This window comes from Dunckerocampus dactyliophorus, chromosome 9, assembly GCF_027744805.1.
Source record: "Dunckerocampus dactyliophorus isolate RoL2022-P2 chromosome 9, RoL_Ddac_1.1, whole genome shotgun sequence".
NCBI classification, from domain to species: Eukaryota; Metazoa; Chordata; class Actinopteri; order Syngnathiformes; family Syngnathidae; genus Dunckerocampus; species Dunckerocampus dactyliophorus.
The window spans coordinates 10,950,101-10,969,453 of record NC_072827.1 but is presented as its reverse complement, the minus strand read 5'-3'; the positions used below and the strand labels follow the sequence as shown (position 1 = coordinate 10,969,453).

Genomic DNA, 19,353 nt, shown 5'->3' with positions numbered 1-19,353 from the left:
TCACTGTGCACTTTCTTTTTGTTAAGAGGCTCAATTCAGGTTTGCAGTGTAACCTGTTGTGGTTACACTGCAACAAGTTTGGATTGTTTCATTGGTATTGTTCAATTGTTCAACATAAGATTAGCATGCTGTCATTTATTAAAAAAAAAAAAAATCGGTATCGGCCAAAATCAGGATTGGCAGGTCAGGCTTTTCAAAGATCTATGATCAGCCAGACAATTGTGCAGCACTATAAGAAACTAATCCGTTTGCCCTGTACAATATTACTCCACGAAATCTAGTGCCCAAACAAATTATTTTTGGTTGTATGGAATGCGTGAATTGGATCTACATTATTTCCCATGGGAAAACATGGCCTCGATTTTCATACGTTTTGTTATTGATCATCTTTAATAACGAAAACTGAGGTACCACTTTAGGTGAAACACTGCTATGTAAATACATTGGAAAGTTTTTAAGTAATACATGAAACGGGCACGGCCAAAGAAAATTTCCATTATTTAATGCTCCTTTTCTTGAATTACCATAAAGTAGAGTGTGTCAACATGGCTCAGTCTATCAGCATCGACGGTTCCAATTGAAAAACAATATGTAAATTGGCTTTAGTCTGTTTGCCAAGCAGTGTTTAGGTGCCCTTAAGCAAGGCATGAAACCCCCGTACTCATCATCAGTCAAGGCACGCATTCAGCAAAAGTGCAAAACATTCTCCTAATGTTCAGTGACCGATACTGTATACAGCAGAGTGAAGAGTAAATGTGTCTTTCGGCATTAAAGCGAGCATAGCGAATGAATAAATTAGCTGTGAACACATCACATGTAATCTTTTCAAGACAGTGTTTTATGGCTGCTTTTTTTTTTATTTTATTTTTTTTTTTACATGTATGATATTTGTTATACTGTAGATTAGCATACATGCGCTTTATGAATCATTAAGGCATTCTGTGATCTGAATACGTCAATGTGTACATCAATGTGTTATAGTGCGTTATTTAGTTGCACTCTTTGTTTAAAAGAATCACTTTGGTCTTGTCATGGTTGTATATTTTTTCTTGGATGAATCCTTATGAGTATTGAAATAGTTTGCATGCCAAACCAGTGTCGCTATTTATTATGTAGTTATTTATTATTGCTCGGCTCACAAGTGCTTTCTCCTTTTTATGGCATTTTTACAAACATTTATTTGTTCGCAAGGTACGTCAGCGTGGATTTGTGAACACTTTTCCACTTAACGTTTACTTGAGGCACTGGTGGCCACTGTTCAATAAACTTTAACACAGGTCATCGTGTTAGCTGGTAAAGTGGCTGCTAGGTTGGCATGTACCTTGTCGGCGGCTCAATCGGAATCATTACTGCGGTTTCACCTTCTGCTTGAACATAACGTTTCATTACATTGTCTCCTGAGGTATAACTAGTAACTGTATGTGTGTTAAATTTAATATCAACAGATGAAAATAGTAAATATATTGCAAGGTTTTAAAATAAGCGCAATTTAGTTTTGTGTTTATAGCCCTCATAATCGCATTATATTGTACATCTCAGATATTTGATTTCACTGTTTGGGCGGAAGGGCAATAAAGGGAAACTTGCATCTTGAATATCTCATAATACATTTTAAGAATATTACTGAACCCCTCTGGTTAGGATTCAAATAACTTTAATGAGCAATGAGCATTGCACTACAGTATATGTATCTACAGTATGTAACCCTAGTGTCATGAATCCATGAATTTCTGAAGGTCCAACTGTAACTCAAATGTACCCTAACAGAATAAATGTTTCCAATTATAAATATTCTAAATCGAATTAATCTGTCCCAGAAAGTCAAAAATGTTAACACAAAAGCAAAGAACTACAGAGTCAACCGCTGATGACATCATACAGTACGTTTACATGCAGTCAAATAACCCTATCATAACCGGAATATTCACAGCCATGTAAACACCAATAACCCTTTTGAAAATATGCCAAATTCCATTTTTTTTTTTAAAACCCTGAGTTACTCCTTTTTTAACCCGAAAATTGGGTCATGTATACGCCTATCGGAATATCTCGATCGAAAGCAACGTTAATTTGTGTTCTGCGGATGTTCTATTCAAAAGGAATCCTGTGTCTTTGGCAGGAACTACTTGTAAACATGACGACACGCAAAACCCCACACTTTTGGAGCGAGGAGGAAACAAGCCACCTTGTTAGTGTGGTGAAAGACAGGAACATTATGTCTTTTATAGACTGTAAAAAGTACCGCCATAGCGAAATCTATCAGAAGGTGAGCGAGAAGTTACACGAAGCAGCGTTTGTAAGAACGCACCTTCAAAAGTGTCCCAGGGGCCCTGGTGGATATAGCATGGATTTGGATGGCTCCATTTCCTATTTCTTCACGTTCCCGCCTTCCATTAATGAAGAAAGTGAGACAAAGTGTGACAGAATATTGTGAAGTACACCAAAGCACCAAATAATCCGCCATGCCGGTGGTGTTTTTGGATACAGGAAGAAGAAGCAGAAAGACGTACGTTTTTTTTTGTTTTTGTTTTATTTGCACGTCACACATGTAAAGTGCTGTTTCCGAAACCTGAATATTGACTGCATGTAAACGTACAGTGGTGGCGACTGCCGATGGAGCTGACTTCTGCTCCCTGTTTATACATACACAATGAGACTCATGAGACTACACTATTCTAAAAATGTGTTCAAAGCGATGCAAAATTTTGGCTTTAATTTTCGACTTTAACCGAAAAACACGCTAACCCGGGGTTTGCGCTAACCGAGGTTCCACTGCATCCGTTTCTTTGTCTACCTAGTCTCTTTTTCAAACCGTGTGCAGTTCAGTAAACAAGTTCAGAGAGTTTCTCTGCCTTTTTTCCCTCGTGCCTGTCTGTAACTTGCACATGCTGGAACCAGCAGCAGCTGCCAGCGTCAGTAAGAAGTCTCTTCATTGTCCCTTTATGACCACTGTAAAGCTGCTGGCTTTGCTTTATTGTATCACACTGAATCACTCGTGGCGATGTCGTACAGGCCGCTTCATTAGGCCGCTCCATGCATCCTTTTCCCAATTTACTTACTTTTTTAACGTGTTGTATTTTTTTTTTGACAACACATGTATTTGAGTCATCATATTTCATTGTCAATCAATGCTGCATTGTTTGGAATGTTTGTGAGTACAGTCACCCTTTGTTTATCGTGGTTAATTGGTTCCAGACCCTACCATGATAAGTGAATTTCCGCAAAGTAGGATTCCTTATTTATAAATACAATATTTAGGAAGTTAGAGCATAGAAAACCTGTTTAAGACCTACTAAATTAGCTTTTTAGCATTATTCTGTAGACATGTGCCCTCCAGACATGAAATAACACTCCTATAGTCACTTTTACACATTATAATACATAAAAATATATAATAAGACGTCTTAGACACACTTTAAATGACAGTGAATAGACTCACACTTACAGCACTTACAGCATAATTGGTGGCTATTGTCTTATCCGTGTAACGTTCCTGACACCTAGTGGCCAATGTAGTAGAATACTACTACAAGAACATATGCAGTGAACATTCACACAGGATCTGCTGTCAGCCACAACTCACTCCAGTCACTGGCACTCTCCACACTGCCAACCATGCTAACACTCAGCCGCTCTACAGTAGCTGGCCAACGTCACACGTGTCATTTCCCAGGCCCCGCCTCTAAAAGGTGCACTACATTTACACGTCACAGGTATTACACTACATATAACATCTTCTAAATGCTGTATGTTTGTGTTTTTATTCATTTAGCCACTTTTAAGATTGAAAATGCTTAATTTGGGCCATGAATACGTGCAGTGTACTTGTGTAGGCATGTGTTTGACTAATAATAGGCCATATTCAACCATGAAACGATTAATTTTTGAAAAACCACGATAGTGAGGGCGCCATGTAGCGAGAGATGACTGTAATGTAACTTTGCATGATTGCCAAAAAGACTCAAATGAAATCCATTTTATTTTTTACCACATTCCATTTCAGGTGGCATTTTTTAGCATTTCGTTTTTTAACTTTTACACTTACTTTCCCACCATAGAGTGTGTGCTTTTTGCGTTAGTGGGGAAAAAATGTTTGTTAATTAAATGCAAAATTCCTCACATTTATTGATGCAATACATAATTAATCCAATTTTCAGAAACGGATGTACTTTTCGAATGAGATGTCGGCCTCTGCACACATTGCTACAAAATCCTCTACAATCTGTAATGTGGTTAAGGAAGACACAGTTGGCCATGCAATTCCAATTGCTTTAACAAACGGTAAAACATAACAGGGTGGCTTGAGTCGCGCGCACACACACACACACACACACACACACACACAAAAAATGCTGTGCTAAACTAAGCTAACCCCGCTAGTTCCCACTCGGTGACGAGTAAGAGTTTTGAAGTTTGTACACCAACTTTGCTGGTGTTTCAGGTGGTCACTTTGACATGTTGAGTTCGGGAGATGGCGGGATTGTGTTTGAGGCGATGCTGCAAGTGTGTGATGTGTACTTGCAAAAACGTGGGCAAAATGTGGGGATCCGTACGTGGCGAGTACCGCCTCAGTGCGTATTTGGGAGCACGCAGTCACGCCATTTTAGTGTAGGAGGAACTTTTGCTGCATCAGGATATGCATTCACCCCCGGTACGGGTGGTGCACATGCCCTCTACAGCCAATGAGCGCACAACGCACTGACTCCTTGAACATGCACGTGATAAGTGCGTCGTTTGTGCTTACTCAGCACTTCCCCAGTTCAACTGTCCAAAGAACAGGCAGAACTCGGGTGTACCGTACCGAGTAAGCACGTACTCCGCACATTCAACGCATGTTGTACACACTGATTTCTGCAGTAAAGCCAACCTGACTTTGTCTCCAAGATGCAGAAGACACAGAAGAAGGGGTCAGCTGCATCTGCATCTCAAAAGATAGCGGATACGGTTAGAGAGGCCCAACAGAAGCGAGCCACGGAAGATGAGAGGGCCAGAGAGGAAGAGGAGAGGAGGAGCGAAGAAAAGTCAGATGGTGACGCTATAGAGTCTGATCATGAGGAGGGTGCTGCTGGAGGTGCGCTGCCAGTTGAAGCTGCCTTTGCAGGATAGCATCAGAACCCGGAGTCTCTGCGGTGGAATGGGCGTCATCTTGAGACAGCAGCAGCAGGGACTTCTGGAGAACCTCGGAAGGTCGTCCGAAACGCAAATCCCCCCACGGTTTGGTTCATTGTAAAGGGATAAACTGCAGAACCTAAAACCGCTTGAAATGTGTACCGAGAGGGGAAAACGGTACGGTAAAACTGCATGCTATTTTGATCCAAATAGGAATACACATAATTAGTAGATATGGGCCAAAACTTTTTTTCCAGATAGCTCAGGAAAAGCTGTGGGTCCATCTCCTCTAGTACACAAAACAGCAATTCCCAAGCTGAAATGTACTTGAACTCTGCATATGTAAGAGAAATTGAACCTTTTGCTTACGAGTTAATCAGATGTGCATTGACACCAACAATGAACAATCATCCAGTATGTCTCAGCATCATACCAGAAGACTTCCCTCACAACCATGTACTGTACATATTGTACATTAACATATTGCTAATGCCAGTGTTAAGCAGCCTGGAAGTTTCATTCCGACCAGGCAGTCCCACAAAATAAAATGCTCTGTTCCTCAAATACCAACCATACTTGACTGAGTGTCTTGAGTTGTTTGTCACCAGGCTTGGGCTGCAGGATCTCCCCTCGAGTACCCCCTGAGCCTCTCCTGGATAAAACTCATTATCCCAGTCTGCTGCTCTTCAGGAAACTCATTATCCCATCCATCACCAGTGGACACTCAACAACAGGATGAACATGCCCTCTCATGGTTTAATTAGATCACTTTTACTTGAATATGTGGGAAAGCACAACAGCAGCCAATGACTCTATATCTGCTGTAATTATCTATCCAATATGACAGATTTAGTTTGACATCTGATACCAGTTATTTGTTGCGGTATACAAGCGCATCCCCTGTGACAGAATCACTGTTGGTGTGTCTGACAGAATAAAAGTTTGAAAGTTTGTTTTTAAGAGATGTCCCACAAGCACAGTCTTGACTTTTGGTGCCTTGCAACACTTACATCTCAAGCGAAAGGCTTTGATACGTTTTCCTCGATGTTTTCTTGGAAGTATTCCACCTGCAGTCTGGCCATGTTTTATATCTGTCTGTGTTGCTGACCAGAGAAAGCCAATGAGATTTGTTTTTGGGGCCCCGGCGTGACCTTTGCTATCCCACTGCTATGGCTTAATGCTGGGTATGTGTGATGCTGGGATGCATTACAACCTACAATGAACTGTGAAGTCATTTGGTAGATGGATGGCTTCTGGCCTCACACTCTCCCATAACCTCCTACCACTCCACGTTCTCTCTATTCTATTTTCCCACCCACTCTGCCCGCCCACTGTTCATCGTTCAACTGCCAAACGGATGTCTAATAACAATAGGGGGCCTTTGGATGAGTTGGAGAATAGATTATTGACTGGGACCAGAGATTTACACTGGTGCCACGGGGCCAAACATCCCCAGCAGAGATAAATGGGACATGTAATTGAGTTTGGTCAGTTGTGTTCAAGTGGCTAAGGCCAGCACTGCACCCATGGAGGTGCTGGATGGGGGATACTTGGAGGGGAGGGGTGAAACACATTGAGGTTTATGAGCCATACAGTGGTAGTAGAGGGTCAGATGGAGGGCAATGTGACACTTAAGTTGTATGGTCTAAGGAACAATGTGACAAGCTGAAAAACAGGATTAGACACTGATTTTAACAAATGATATTAGCAACACTGGTCATTCATGGCAGCGCTGGAATTTTGCAACACAATGAAATGCCGTAAGGGGAACATTTAAAGAAAAAGATGCATGACCAGGATGTTCATGTTATTTCTCAAACACGTTTTTTTCCCACCAACATAATTCAATTAAACTGTACAATGAATTTGCTGAGTACACACTCAAATGTACTTGTAGTAGTACAGTCGTCCCTCGCCACATCACGGTTTAAATTACGCGGCTTCACTCTATCACTGATTTTCCAAACATATATTAATTGATGAATCATACTGTTTTGTGGTTGAATATGGCCTATAAGTTAAGCAAATTGTACATATTTTTTGACTAAATTTCAAGCATAGAAATGGCTAAATGAACTAAAAATACAAGACTCATTCAAATTGTGAATGCACTATTCTACATTGGTCACTAGGGGTCAGTAATTGTTGGGTGAGACAAGCACCAGACTCGATTGCCGGAACAACATACTTTTATTGCAGATTTTAATTGCCTCACATCTGGCACAATAATAATAATATCATAATAATCATAACAATAACACGGGCTACTGTTGCGGCCGTAACCCAAAAACTCAGCTCTGAACCCCCAACGTCACTTCCTGTCGTCCACACATCCGGAACACATTTACTGTGACATGCATACATTTAATTTATGTCTTAAATGACTTTTTTTTAAATCTGATATCTACTATATTGGGTAAACGAGTGTAAAGGTGACAATAAGGTTGTTATTCCTGGGGATGAGGCAGATACTTGTAGACGAGTATCTGTCACAAATAATGCATTTTTGTCGAGTACGAGCCTGAAACGAGTACCGCTCGTCATTATCTGTAATCGTGATGACGGAAAATCCTTATTATGTATTCACTCTTCACGCTCTGTGATTGGCCAGTCACACACAGCGACCGCCCCTCCTTAGACATAAACGCAAATGAATAGCAACATAACATCTCAGCTGTCAGCAGTCAGTACACTAAACACATTGAAATAGCATGCTAACAATATGATGAATTGCTAGAAATGCTGACGAGGCTAAATGAGCTCAGCAGTTGGTGATCAGCTCGGCGGCTGAATGCTCGAGGCACACAACACATACGATATCACGGCGCAAACAGCGTGATATCATTGACCGAATGACAAATAACCAGGTTACTCACATTTGTAGATGCACACTGTTAGTTGAACATCAAAAACAAGGTCCGTGTTACGACAACAACTCTCAAAGCTCCGCGGCTGCCATGGTGCATTCATGTGCCCATCTCGCCTCGTAATTGAAAGCTGCGTTTAATCACGTTAACTTAAACGAACGAAAGAGAATGGACACGACTAAAACAGTCTTTTGTACAATTTTTAAAGTATTTTTTAATATATTTTCTTTTCCAGTTTACATGTAAGTGTGATTTAAACAGTATAACAACCAAAAAAAAAAAAAAATACATGCAGCTCGCAGGTAAGTGGTACTATTTGAGCTATCTTTAGAACAGGCTGGCGGGCGACTCATGTGGTCCTTAGGGGCCACCCGGTTCCCCTTTGGCACCTTGTTGGTGACCAGATTTTAACCAGAAATACACACATAATAAGGACGTTTATGTAATGTTTGGAGTGTCCGTGAATGCATCTCGCAGTCTGTCTCGTGACAACAAGGAAGTGTCGATGCAATGACGAATGGACTAGAGATGTTTATTTAGTTTCATTTGTTTAGAGTTTGAAATACATATATGGTGTTTGAACTGCACTGCTGTTGATGTGTTCAGGTCAGAATAAAGTTAGAAAGGAGCGACAGACTCTGTGGGGAGGTACACTGTGCCACTCTCTGTCGTCATAACAGACAGCAGTAGCTTGCCATGATGCGTATGCGTTAAATACGCAAGAAGGAATTACACAGTACACATATAGCTGAATAATAAACAATAAAAATAGTAACTTCTGATCAATCTATGTCAATTTCGGACTTAAAATAATTTACCGATTTAAGCCCCACACATTTCCGGTTAAACCACGCCCACTTCCGGTCTATAACCCACCCATTCTGAGTACAGATACGGATACAGATCATTTAGATGCATGAACAGATACAGGTACAGATAGTGGTGTACTCACTCAACCCTAGTTATTTCATGTCTAGGGGTCTCTAATGTTAAAAAAAAAATGGATTTAGAAATTTGTAAACAGATTGTCTATGCTCTAACTACAAAAGTATTCCATTCATACTGTTATGTTCTCGGCAATGCCGGGTATTGGAATCACTATGCAGAGTCGAATACGTCCTTATAAATAATAATTTATTTAACAAAGGGTGACCACAATGGGGGGAAAAATGTAAAAAGGTACAGCAAAGCAAAAAGGTAAAGTTTCAAAAGAAAGTGACCCGGATGCTACACGGGGAAAAAGGCTAGAACAGAAAACGCTGCACAAAAAACATAGGCAGGAACATACAACAAAAAATCACTGCTGAGTAGTCAAGCAGGAAGTTACAAGGTACACTTACCACTGCAGGGAGCTGCCACTGCAGAGAATAATGAGGCAAAAGGCAGAAAAGACCAGAAACAACACTAGAGACTAAATGCTAAGGAGAGCAGGTAGTTGACACGAGGTTGGTCACAATCTGGCGACGAGTACATGCTTGATAGCAGCTTAGGAAGGCCCTCACTGATTAGGACTCCAACATGTACTGCAATGAAAAAAACACAACAGGGCAGCAAAGCAGTACACAGACCATGACACATACAGAAGGAATCCTAATTTACGGAAATGTACTTATCACGGTCGAGTCTGGAATCAATTAACCACGATAAACAAAACTTTATATATAAAAAAAAAATGATTACAAACTTTTTTTGAATTTAGAACACGTCAAGTGGAGTTGTGATATTGTTAGAATTACTAACATTGTTGTCTTTGGGCTTTTCCTGTCAGGGGTTGCCACAGAAAGTCAGTCGCATGATTTGTTTGGCGTAGTTTTTAATGGTTGTTTGCATTTGAAGGGACTTTCAAAATGCTGTGCTTAAATTCAACTGCAGTTTATGTCTGTTGGTCACCCTGCGGCAGGGGAGGCCACTGATGTGGTAATACATTTATTTTTCCGAATATTTTCAGGATCGATGGGCAAAGTCTCAAAGAACGACTGGTCGATTGCGATCGACGGGTGTGCCGCTGTGCATGGGGCATAACAATGAGCTATGTCACTATGCATTCTTTACTTGTGTATCTTGCTTGCTGCTGTAACAGGTGAATTTCCCTGCTGTGGGATTAATAAAGTACCACTACTAGTACGGCCGCACGGTGGTCTAGTGGTTAGCACGTTGGCCAACACAGTAACAGCCTGGAGATTGGGAAGACCTCGGTTCGATTCTCCCTTGGGCATTTCTGTGTGGAGTTTGCATGTTCTCCCCGTGTGCGCGTGGGTTTTCTCCGGGTACTCTGGCTTCCTCCCACATTCCAAAAACATGCATGTTAGGTTAATTGGTGACTCTAAAAATTGTCCATAGGTATGAATGTGAGTGTGAATGGTTGTTTGTCTATATATGCCCTGCGATTGGCTGGCGACCAGTCTAGGGTGTACCCCGCCTGTCGCCCGAAGTCAGCTGGGATAGGCTCCAGCATGCCCCCGCGACCCTAATGAGGAAGAAGCGGTATAGAAAATGGATGGATGGATACTACTAGTACTACTACTTGAGTGTTTCCATCCATCCACTTGAGTGTTTTTTCCTTATAATTCCACATAAACATTACAGTTATGTATATTACATGTGTATATCCTACAGTATATTAACTCATTCAATCCCAGCCATTTTTCCAAAAGACAACCGCTTCAGTACTGGCCATTTTAAGATTTTTCAAGGAACATAGAATATTGTGTTCTATGGCTATATAAACATGGAACCCACCAAAAGAAAGATTAGACTCTCGTCTTTGTACCTTTTTCCGTTCTTTAGTAGCAGTAGAACATACAGTCAAACCTGTCTATAGCGGCCACTAAAGGGAAACCTGCTATAGGCAGGTGGCCGTTATAGACAGGTTGGCGGCCATTTGGAATTTGTGCGCGCACATATTAACATGTCTGTGATTAGAAGCTTGTTGTGTTTGCAGATACATATAACTATACTGTTACATGTTGACCAGTAGAGGGCACTGTGGGACTGCGGATAAAAGTTGTGAAGAACTACTAGGTTAATAAACCGTTGTTAATAAAGCGATTAAAGTGCATCGGCGACGTGAGACTCTCCTTCCCCACAAGGGGCATTACAGTATTGACCAGTGCACATTTTCTCACACCAGGAAATAAACAGTGTCACTGTCTGCAACAAGCTCTAAAGAAGACGGCTTTTTTTTTATGTCGAATGTGAATGATTGTGAATGATTGTGACTGAGCTAGGACTCAGTAATTAAAGTCTACACACGACGGCTTCATTGCTTAAAAAACAAAACTTTTTCGTGCATGAAGCTTCTGCTTGAGTCTGTAATTTGGCCGCTATATGCAGTCAGATATTGACCAAGGGAGACAAAATGGGTGGCCGCTGGCCACGTTAGACAGGTGACTGCTATACACGGGGTCTATAAACACGCAAATTTTCTGCCGGGGATTTTTTCAGTGGCCGCTATAGGCAGGTGGCCATTCTATACAGGTAGCCGCTAAGACAGGTTTGACGGTAGTTAATTTTCAGGAAAATATCAGTTCCTAACAAGAAAAAAGATCGATGCCAAGCTCTTATGAAATGCACTTCTGCCACCTTGTGGCTGTTTTTATGGCTTAAAACTGCTCTAAGAGTGACATCTTTTATTGTGCAATTGCATCATCACCTCTTTTTGCCTCTTGCGCTAGAAACGTACAGTATAAATACGTCTTTGGTGTTGAATGAGGTCATTTACATGATTGATCAAACCAAATCGTTTTAATTTTAGCTGGTCTCTTTCCTGGACATGATAGAACTGGCCTGCTTGGCTGTGTGTTTGCTGTCATCTGCATGTGTTTGCTAGCATGCATGTCCAACGGATGTGATTCGAAGGATTATCTGATGGCCCACTGAGACCATCTGAGCACCTCCCCACTTTTTCTCCATAATGCAATCCTCAATGAAATGCATCACTGCCAAGGTAATGGCATACATATTAATCAAGCGACTGTTTTGTTGTTGGTCTCCCAAAGAACGTCTACTTGAATAATTGGTTGTATGTACAGGTTTTATAGTTCACAAGTAATATCCTTAATGCTCACTCAAAGTTTTGATCTTTCAAACAACATAGCCAATACCTGACAGTTGTAAGAAGCTTTTTCTTTAATGTCGAAGCAGTTCACATTTTTAGCGAACTGCAAACCAGTGCTACTTTAATCTATATTTATCAGCTAAACCTTGAGATTTATAAGGGACCATTTTTCCCAATCGATTGACAGTGCTTAAAATAACATGACTGCTGCAGATTTGTACTCATAAAATATAGTCAATACTAAATTAGCCTTTTAATGTCAATAATTTATTTGGCCAGTTTGGGCAGAATCATGTGTTAAATATTCATTATTTGTTATGAAATTCTCCACAATTTTTCATGGATTTATTCCTATATTTCTAGTTATTCTGCCTCATGTTTTAACTAACGCTAACTCCTCACACATTTTCAACCAATTAAAATAAATGCATTGTCAAAATACTCTGCTCATTCAGGACACAGTGGCTGTCAGGACTTGTTTTCTTTGTGTTTTTTTTTTTTTAAATCCCCCCGTTTATTGTAATTTCACTTTCATACTGAAAATGAATGGGCCCCCTACTGATTACATTTTCCATCACTCAAACATTCTGCTTATTCTACAGAGTGACATGGCTCTGGAGGTACAGTGGTTGTTTCACTCATTCTGCATTTTTGCAGTCCAACATTTCAAATTCTAAAGCAAATTCCATTTGTTCTATGGCTCAGGTCATAGCGTCATCGTCTCCCAACCTGATGGTTGCTGGTTCGATCTTCGATCCCGCTGTAATCATTCACTTTATTTATACATTTAAACATTCATTCTGCATTTTTACTTCCAAACATCTCAAATTCCGCTGCTAGTCATTTAGGCTGAATCCCAATTCTACCCTTTACCCCTCGTCTTACCCCTTACCCCGAGGTTGTGCGCGTTCACGAGAATTAAGTGGTGTCCCAATTCTCCTTAAACCGAGGGGTAAGGTGTAAGTGCTAAGGAGTACATACCCCTTGGCTGGCCACACTTGAAACAAAGGGGTAGGTGGAGGTACAACATTCGCTGAGAAGATGGAAGAGCGGAGACCAAAAGAAATGTATAAATGTAAGTAAGTGCTATTTTTTCATAGGATAACGGGTGTATTTTCATTCATATACATGTTTGTGAGGTAGATTACTTCTTCCTCTTCAATTTTGTGTTGGATCATACGACGGCTTCAAATGTTAAGTCCAACTTTAAGCCTTTCAAACACATGGATTGGAGCTTCAGGACAAGATAAAAGGTATACAGTATAGGATATTATTTCACTTTAATATCTATCTGCAGATGAAATTTCATTAAAATCTGATGGTACGAAATGTTTTTTTTTCTTTTCTCGGAATTTCTACATGCCACGTTTGCATTGTCCTATTTTCAATATGGATGCCTCAATTGTAAATATAAAAGCAAATGAAATATAACATATCAAAATCATGCTTAAACAACATTGATTTTCTCAAATATGGAGTGCATGTTGGTGGATTTTATACATTCCTGTCATCGATGATAGCTGTGTATTTGTTGTGGTTTGGTTGTGGAGAAAACGAATACACAGCGCGTGGTGCACTGCAGTGAGAGGCATATAAATGAAAAATATAACACTTGATTTTCTTCCCTGGACTTTGTGATTGTCAAAAAATGTAAATGGCTACTCTGTTGACATTAAATACAGAATGTGACAGACTAAGTTATTATATATTTTGTTGTACGGTTGTACTTGCCAAAGTCCATACATCGATCATAGCTTTAGTCTTAAGTGTTAAAGCAATGGGAACCAAAGGCACTATTTCCCGCGGTCAAATTTGCTCTAACTTCTTCAATATTTTGGGATAGAGAAGTGAATGAGATATCAAATTAAAGTTCAAGTCATGCTTTATCAGATAGAATTGATTACAGACTTGATTTTGCATATTACAATTTTGTTTAACTTTGCTACATAAACTGCATGATTTGGTCATTATGACATCGTTTTGAGAGCAGAATTTGCAGACGTTGTGGAAAACACTGTATTCCCACGCACAATTCAGTCTTTCCTCGGTGTATGGGTTAGCGAGAATGTAAAAAAAAAAAAAAAAACGCGGAAATAGCAGGAGGCAGATGTGGTAGATTGCGATGTATTGTTTACGGCCATGTCGAGAAGCGAATTGCTGATGCCGTATCCATATATAACATATATTTGTTAATTCCACGACAGGAGATATGTGATGTTCCACGTATCGATTGATATCGGGATTGAAATTGAGAGTTGCACAATATCGGCATATCGGATATATGCAAAAAAAGCCAATATCGGACATCCCTACAATGCAATTTGTGTTTTTGTCCAGTATGTAGTTTACATATTATAATTTCACAAATATCAAAAACTGTAATGAATCAGCATGTCGAGCAAGAGTTACATTTACTTCTTTTAAAAAAAACTTCAAACGCCAAACAATTCTCATTGTGCCTCCCACAGGTTTATCCTTGACGCATGTTATCGTTTATCAAAGTATCAACACCAGGCTGCTTTACGCTCCTCTGCCCGCTGATGCCATGGAGTTTGACTTGGATGTTGCTTCATTTGTCAGTGTCTCATTTGTGTTCTAGTAACTGTTTAGTACATTGTACCTTAGTACCACAGCAACATATGCTGTGCGATGATAGGGGTCCCTGCAGCGTGCCCTCAGGGCAGCTGTAGACTTGCATGGAATCAGTCTGGTGAAACTGAGGCAGATGATAGGTGGTAGGAGTGTAATGGCCCAGTCAACAGCAAATAAAAAGAGTATAACTCTGCAAGCTGCCTTGATTTATTAAACTTAAGATGGTACAACTACATTTCTTACAATGTCTTAAGGCAGAACACAAGCGCAGGCCGTAGTTCTGTTTTTGTTTCTACTTTAGTGTCAGAATATGTGGTGCACAGATGAATGTTAAAAAAAAAAGGGCATACTCACAGTAGATGGCTACACGGAGACGGATATTTTCAAAAACGCACAATTCCCCCACTATGGAGTTTAAAAAAAAAAAAAAAAAAAAATCTCTCTCCACATAAAACATTCACGGGCTGTCGTGCATTTCAGAAGCCTGAAAATGCAACCACAGCTGACTGCATTCCACATTATAACGCATATATTCCTCAATATAGTGAAATAGTACATGTACAGTGTATCATTTTTAACGTTAGTGCTTGCTTACATGGAGCCAAGGAAACATCATGAAAATTGTTTTAATCACCCTTGCATGTTATAAGGCGAACACGCTGTCTACTGCTGCACAAAATGAAACCAAAACCCATAAGTCATTTTCTGTTATTAAATAATATTTTAAAACATGAGATAAATCCCACGTTTATTATGACACAAATCAAAAAGCTCAGTTTTACCCGTCCACACGAATGCGAAAGCCTAGCTGTGTATTTTCAGTTTAACAATTTCTCAAAGAAAAACTTCTCGAGACTCACACACACACACACACACACACACACACACACTCTCACATAGCATAATCAGAGTTGTGCAACACTTACAGTAGATATGACCTATGGGAACAGTCTCTCACACAAACTTAATTTTCACTTTCACTTTCTAGAGCCTAGGCTCCCAAAATTGGTGTATCTGCACCCCCAGGGGTACATCAATTGTCATGGGGGTACATGAATAAAAACGGAAAGCAATTACAATTGACACTTACAATTATGAGTGCGCCTGACCGCCTAACGGCGTAAGGAGAACGGCACAGAAAAGAGAGCGTGAAGTTGTTCATTGCTCTATGTGCATCATAGAAACAAAAGTTTGATGATAATTTTTTTTTGTGCATTAAAAGTGTTTAATCTTGAATATTTCATTTATATGGTGTTCCAATCCCCACAGCAACGGTGAAAACCACTATGAGTGGGGATTCCACGGAACTGAAAGGAAATCGATTGTTGTTGGTTAATGTATTTTTGGATTTCGGATACTGCTTTATTGCGATTGTTAAACTTTCCTGTTCAATTTGGTATTAAATTAACTCATTCAATACCAAAGATGTAGTACAATGTATTTATACGTCTGTGCGAGAGGCAAAAAGACGTGAAGATGCAACTCACCACTACAGCATTTCACTTCAGAGCAGTTTTAAGCCATAGAAACGACCACAAGGTGGCAGAAGTGCATTTGATCATGTGAATGGAATAATCACACATGACAGGAAGGAGGAAGTGAGAGAGCGTGGAAGAGTGGAGTGGAGCGTGCAGAAGGGTACGCATCGTAGGGAAATTTTAACGTGTGAACACACTTAGTTCAGTTCTAAATTTGAAAACTGTAAACAATTCATGGTGATATATTTGTAAATAAATGGTTATTTATGTTGTTTATGGTGGTACAGTTGTTTAGATATTTGAGCTGTCACAAAAGCTTGAAATGTGTCTTTTCACAAAAAGCTGTTTTTCTCCCTTTTCTAGTTGAGAACTGATTTTCCTGAAACGTACCTATGTTCTACTGCTGATTAGTAAAGAACGGAAAAAATTTCTATTGGTAGGTTCCATGTTTATATAGCTATAGAACACAATATTCTGTGTGCCTTGAAAGATCAGTCAAAATCGCCTAAAATGGCCGGTACCGAAGGGGTTGTCGTTTGTCACATGGCTGGGATTGAATGAGTTGATATGGAGACTTAAGCCATAGCCATTGTGAGTGAACAAAAAAGTGAAGCTCAAATTCAACCCATTCATACAGAACAGTGGGTCTTAACCTTGTTGGATGTACCGAACCCCATCAATTTCATATGCCCATTCACCGAACCCTTCTTAAATGAAAAATAAAATATATATTTTTTTAAATTCAAGACATAGGTATATGTTTGTTTACTGGTGCGCAAAATGACGGAGACAGGGCTCTGACTCCCATCAAGGTCCGTGATACATGTGAATCCATGCTGTACATATTCGTCCGACCACTTTATTTTTTTGCTCGACATAGTTAGTATGGATTAAAATATTAAGAACGAAATCACACGACGTGCTACCACATCAGTCACACGTTGACTACTTGATGGTGCGTTTCATTTGTACTCGGAACTGGGAAGTCGGAGTGAGAGTTCCACTTGTCAAGTCAGAAAAACTTTACAGTACACTATAGCAATATTTTCTATAAATTATGTAATCGATTTATTACTGTTTACACACGAGGCAGCCATCATTGATTGTTAACTCAGAGGTGGTGTGGATGCTGACTTCCAAGTTGAACATTCCAACTAAGGGGGGCGTTTCAGTCGGGCGTTCCCGCTAGGAACTTGGAAATTCCGACTTTCAAGTACAAATGGAACACACCATGAGGGCGCTAAATTCTTTGCAGCACTGATTGGCCACGGCAAGCAATGTAATGTGATTATCTGCAGCCAGTGATGGCTAAGCGGCGGCGTGTCATCACGAATTGACACGATGGGTCCGGTGTGTCTTAACCTCCGTGGCGGAGGCTCCACCGAACCCCTGGGACCGACTCACCGAACCCCTAGGGTTCGATCGAACCCAGGTTAAGAACCACTGATACAGAAGGATGCCCACATCAAACTGGCATAAAAGATACAGTATGTAGGATGATTACTTATCTATTTGTCAGTGGTCATGTGAAACTTTATCCAAGTGTGACCATGCAAAATAGACATTTTTGACCCGGAAGTACTATGCAATTAATTAATTAACCAATGAATTACGTTCAATATTTCAAGTTAATTCAGAATAAAAAGGTTTGTTTTTTCAAGTGCGCAAGAATAGGGTGTAAATGGCTTCAGGTCAAATGTCTGAAGGGGTACGCAAAAAAAATTTAGAAACCACTGTTCTACAAGGAGTGGCAGAACTTACGAATTAAACTCAAACTTGACTTGCCTCACATCCTAGGAACGTAATTCCTTTGTAACCCGAGGACCACCTGTTTACTTTTCAAAGAGATTTCACATCCCTTGAAAAAATCCTGCTATCTCCAACACCAATATACAGATATTCCTTATACCATATACACTATCTCTATCTTGCAGGGACGAGGGGGCCTTTTGGCCCTGCAAGTGAGCAGTCGAAACTGTCAGGTATGAAAAACTAGTCAACTCTGGTCTGTTGAGAATGTATGAATGATCGACCAAATGAACCTCATTAGATTGTGAACAGATCACAGTTCGATAGAGAGTGGGTAATGTTGTCAGACTGTGTAGCATGAGTCCATCTGTCTTCAACCTTGTTCGGCCCCCCCTTGAGCTAAACAATGGTCCATTTTGTGAAGAAAAAAAAAAAAAAGGCTAAAGCTTACATAGATCCAAGTGTCTTTAACCCACAAGCTGCTTTGCACTGTTGCCAAGCAACAGCTAATGCCATCGTATAATGTTTTCTAATGTCCGTCTGGGATGACACTGACTTTACTTGATTCTGTCCCAGGGTGCATCGATTTTTGATTTATCAACTGAAAAAGTGAATGAGTTGAAATTCTGGAAACTTGAATTAGGTATTTCAGGTAAGGTATAGTGGTGTGAAAAAGTGCTTTGCCCCCCTTCCTGATTTTTTTTTTTTTTTTTTTGTCCCAGATCATCAGATCATGTTTCAGATCATCAAACTAATTTAAATGTTAGTCAGTGACAACACAACTTAACACAGAACACAGTTTTTAAATGAAACTTTATTATTAAATGAGGAAAAAAAATCCAAATTTACATGGCCCTGGGTGAAAAAGTGATTGCTCCCTAACTGAAAGAGCAAAAGAGCCACAGGCCATCACACTACCACCACCATATTTTACTGTCGCTATGAGGTTCTTTTTCTGAAATGTGGCGGTACTTTTACACCAGATGAAATGGGACACACACCTTCCAAAACGTTCAACCTTTGTCTTGTCAGACCACAGAGTATTTTCCCAAAGGTCTTGGATCGTCAAGATGTTTTCTGGCAAAATAGAGATGAGCCTTAATGTCATTTTTGTTCAGCTTTTTCACACAGGGCCATGTTAATATTTACATGACATGTTAATCACACAGGGCCAGAAAAGGCTTGGATTTTTTTCTCCCTTAATAATAATGAATCCATCCACTCGGCCATGATAATGGTTTTATGTGTAGATAATAGTGTTTTGTGTCGTGATCCCCCTGCTCTTTGTTGTGTGTTAAGATCATTCTGCTAGGTGCTAGCATGGTAATAGCTATCGTGTTAGCGTGTTTACCTTTTTCGGTTTGTAACTTTTACTTTTAAATGTTGCACCTTTTGTTACATACCTCAAGTGTTCAAGCACTACGCTCAGGCTGAAATGTTGCACGCTTACTATTACCATATTTTGATTATGGGATTGTTTACTTCTCCAAGCTAACAGCAT

General features: G+C 40.0%; 1 protein-coding gene across 2 annotated transcripts in view; it reads left to right on the top strand.

The window, feature by feature from the left end:
* Positions 1–19,353, top strand: part of LOC129187512 (receptor tyrosine-protein kinase erbB-4-like) — a 357,011-nt gene that overhangs the window by 47,658 nt on the left and 290,000 nt on the right. The gene's annotated exons all lie outside the window — the stretch shown is intronic.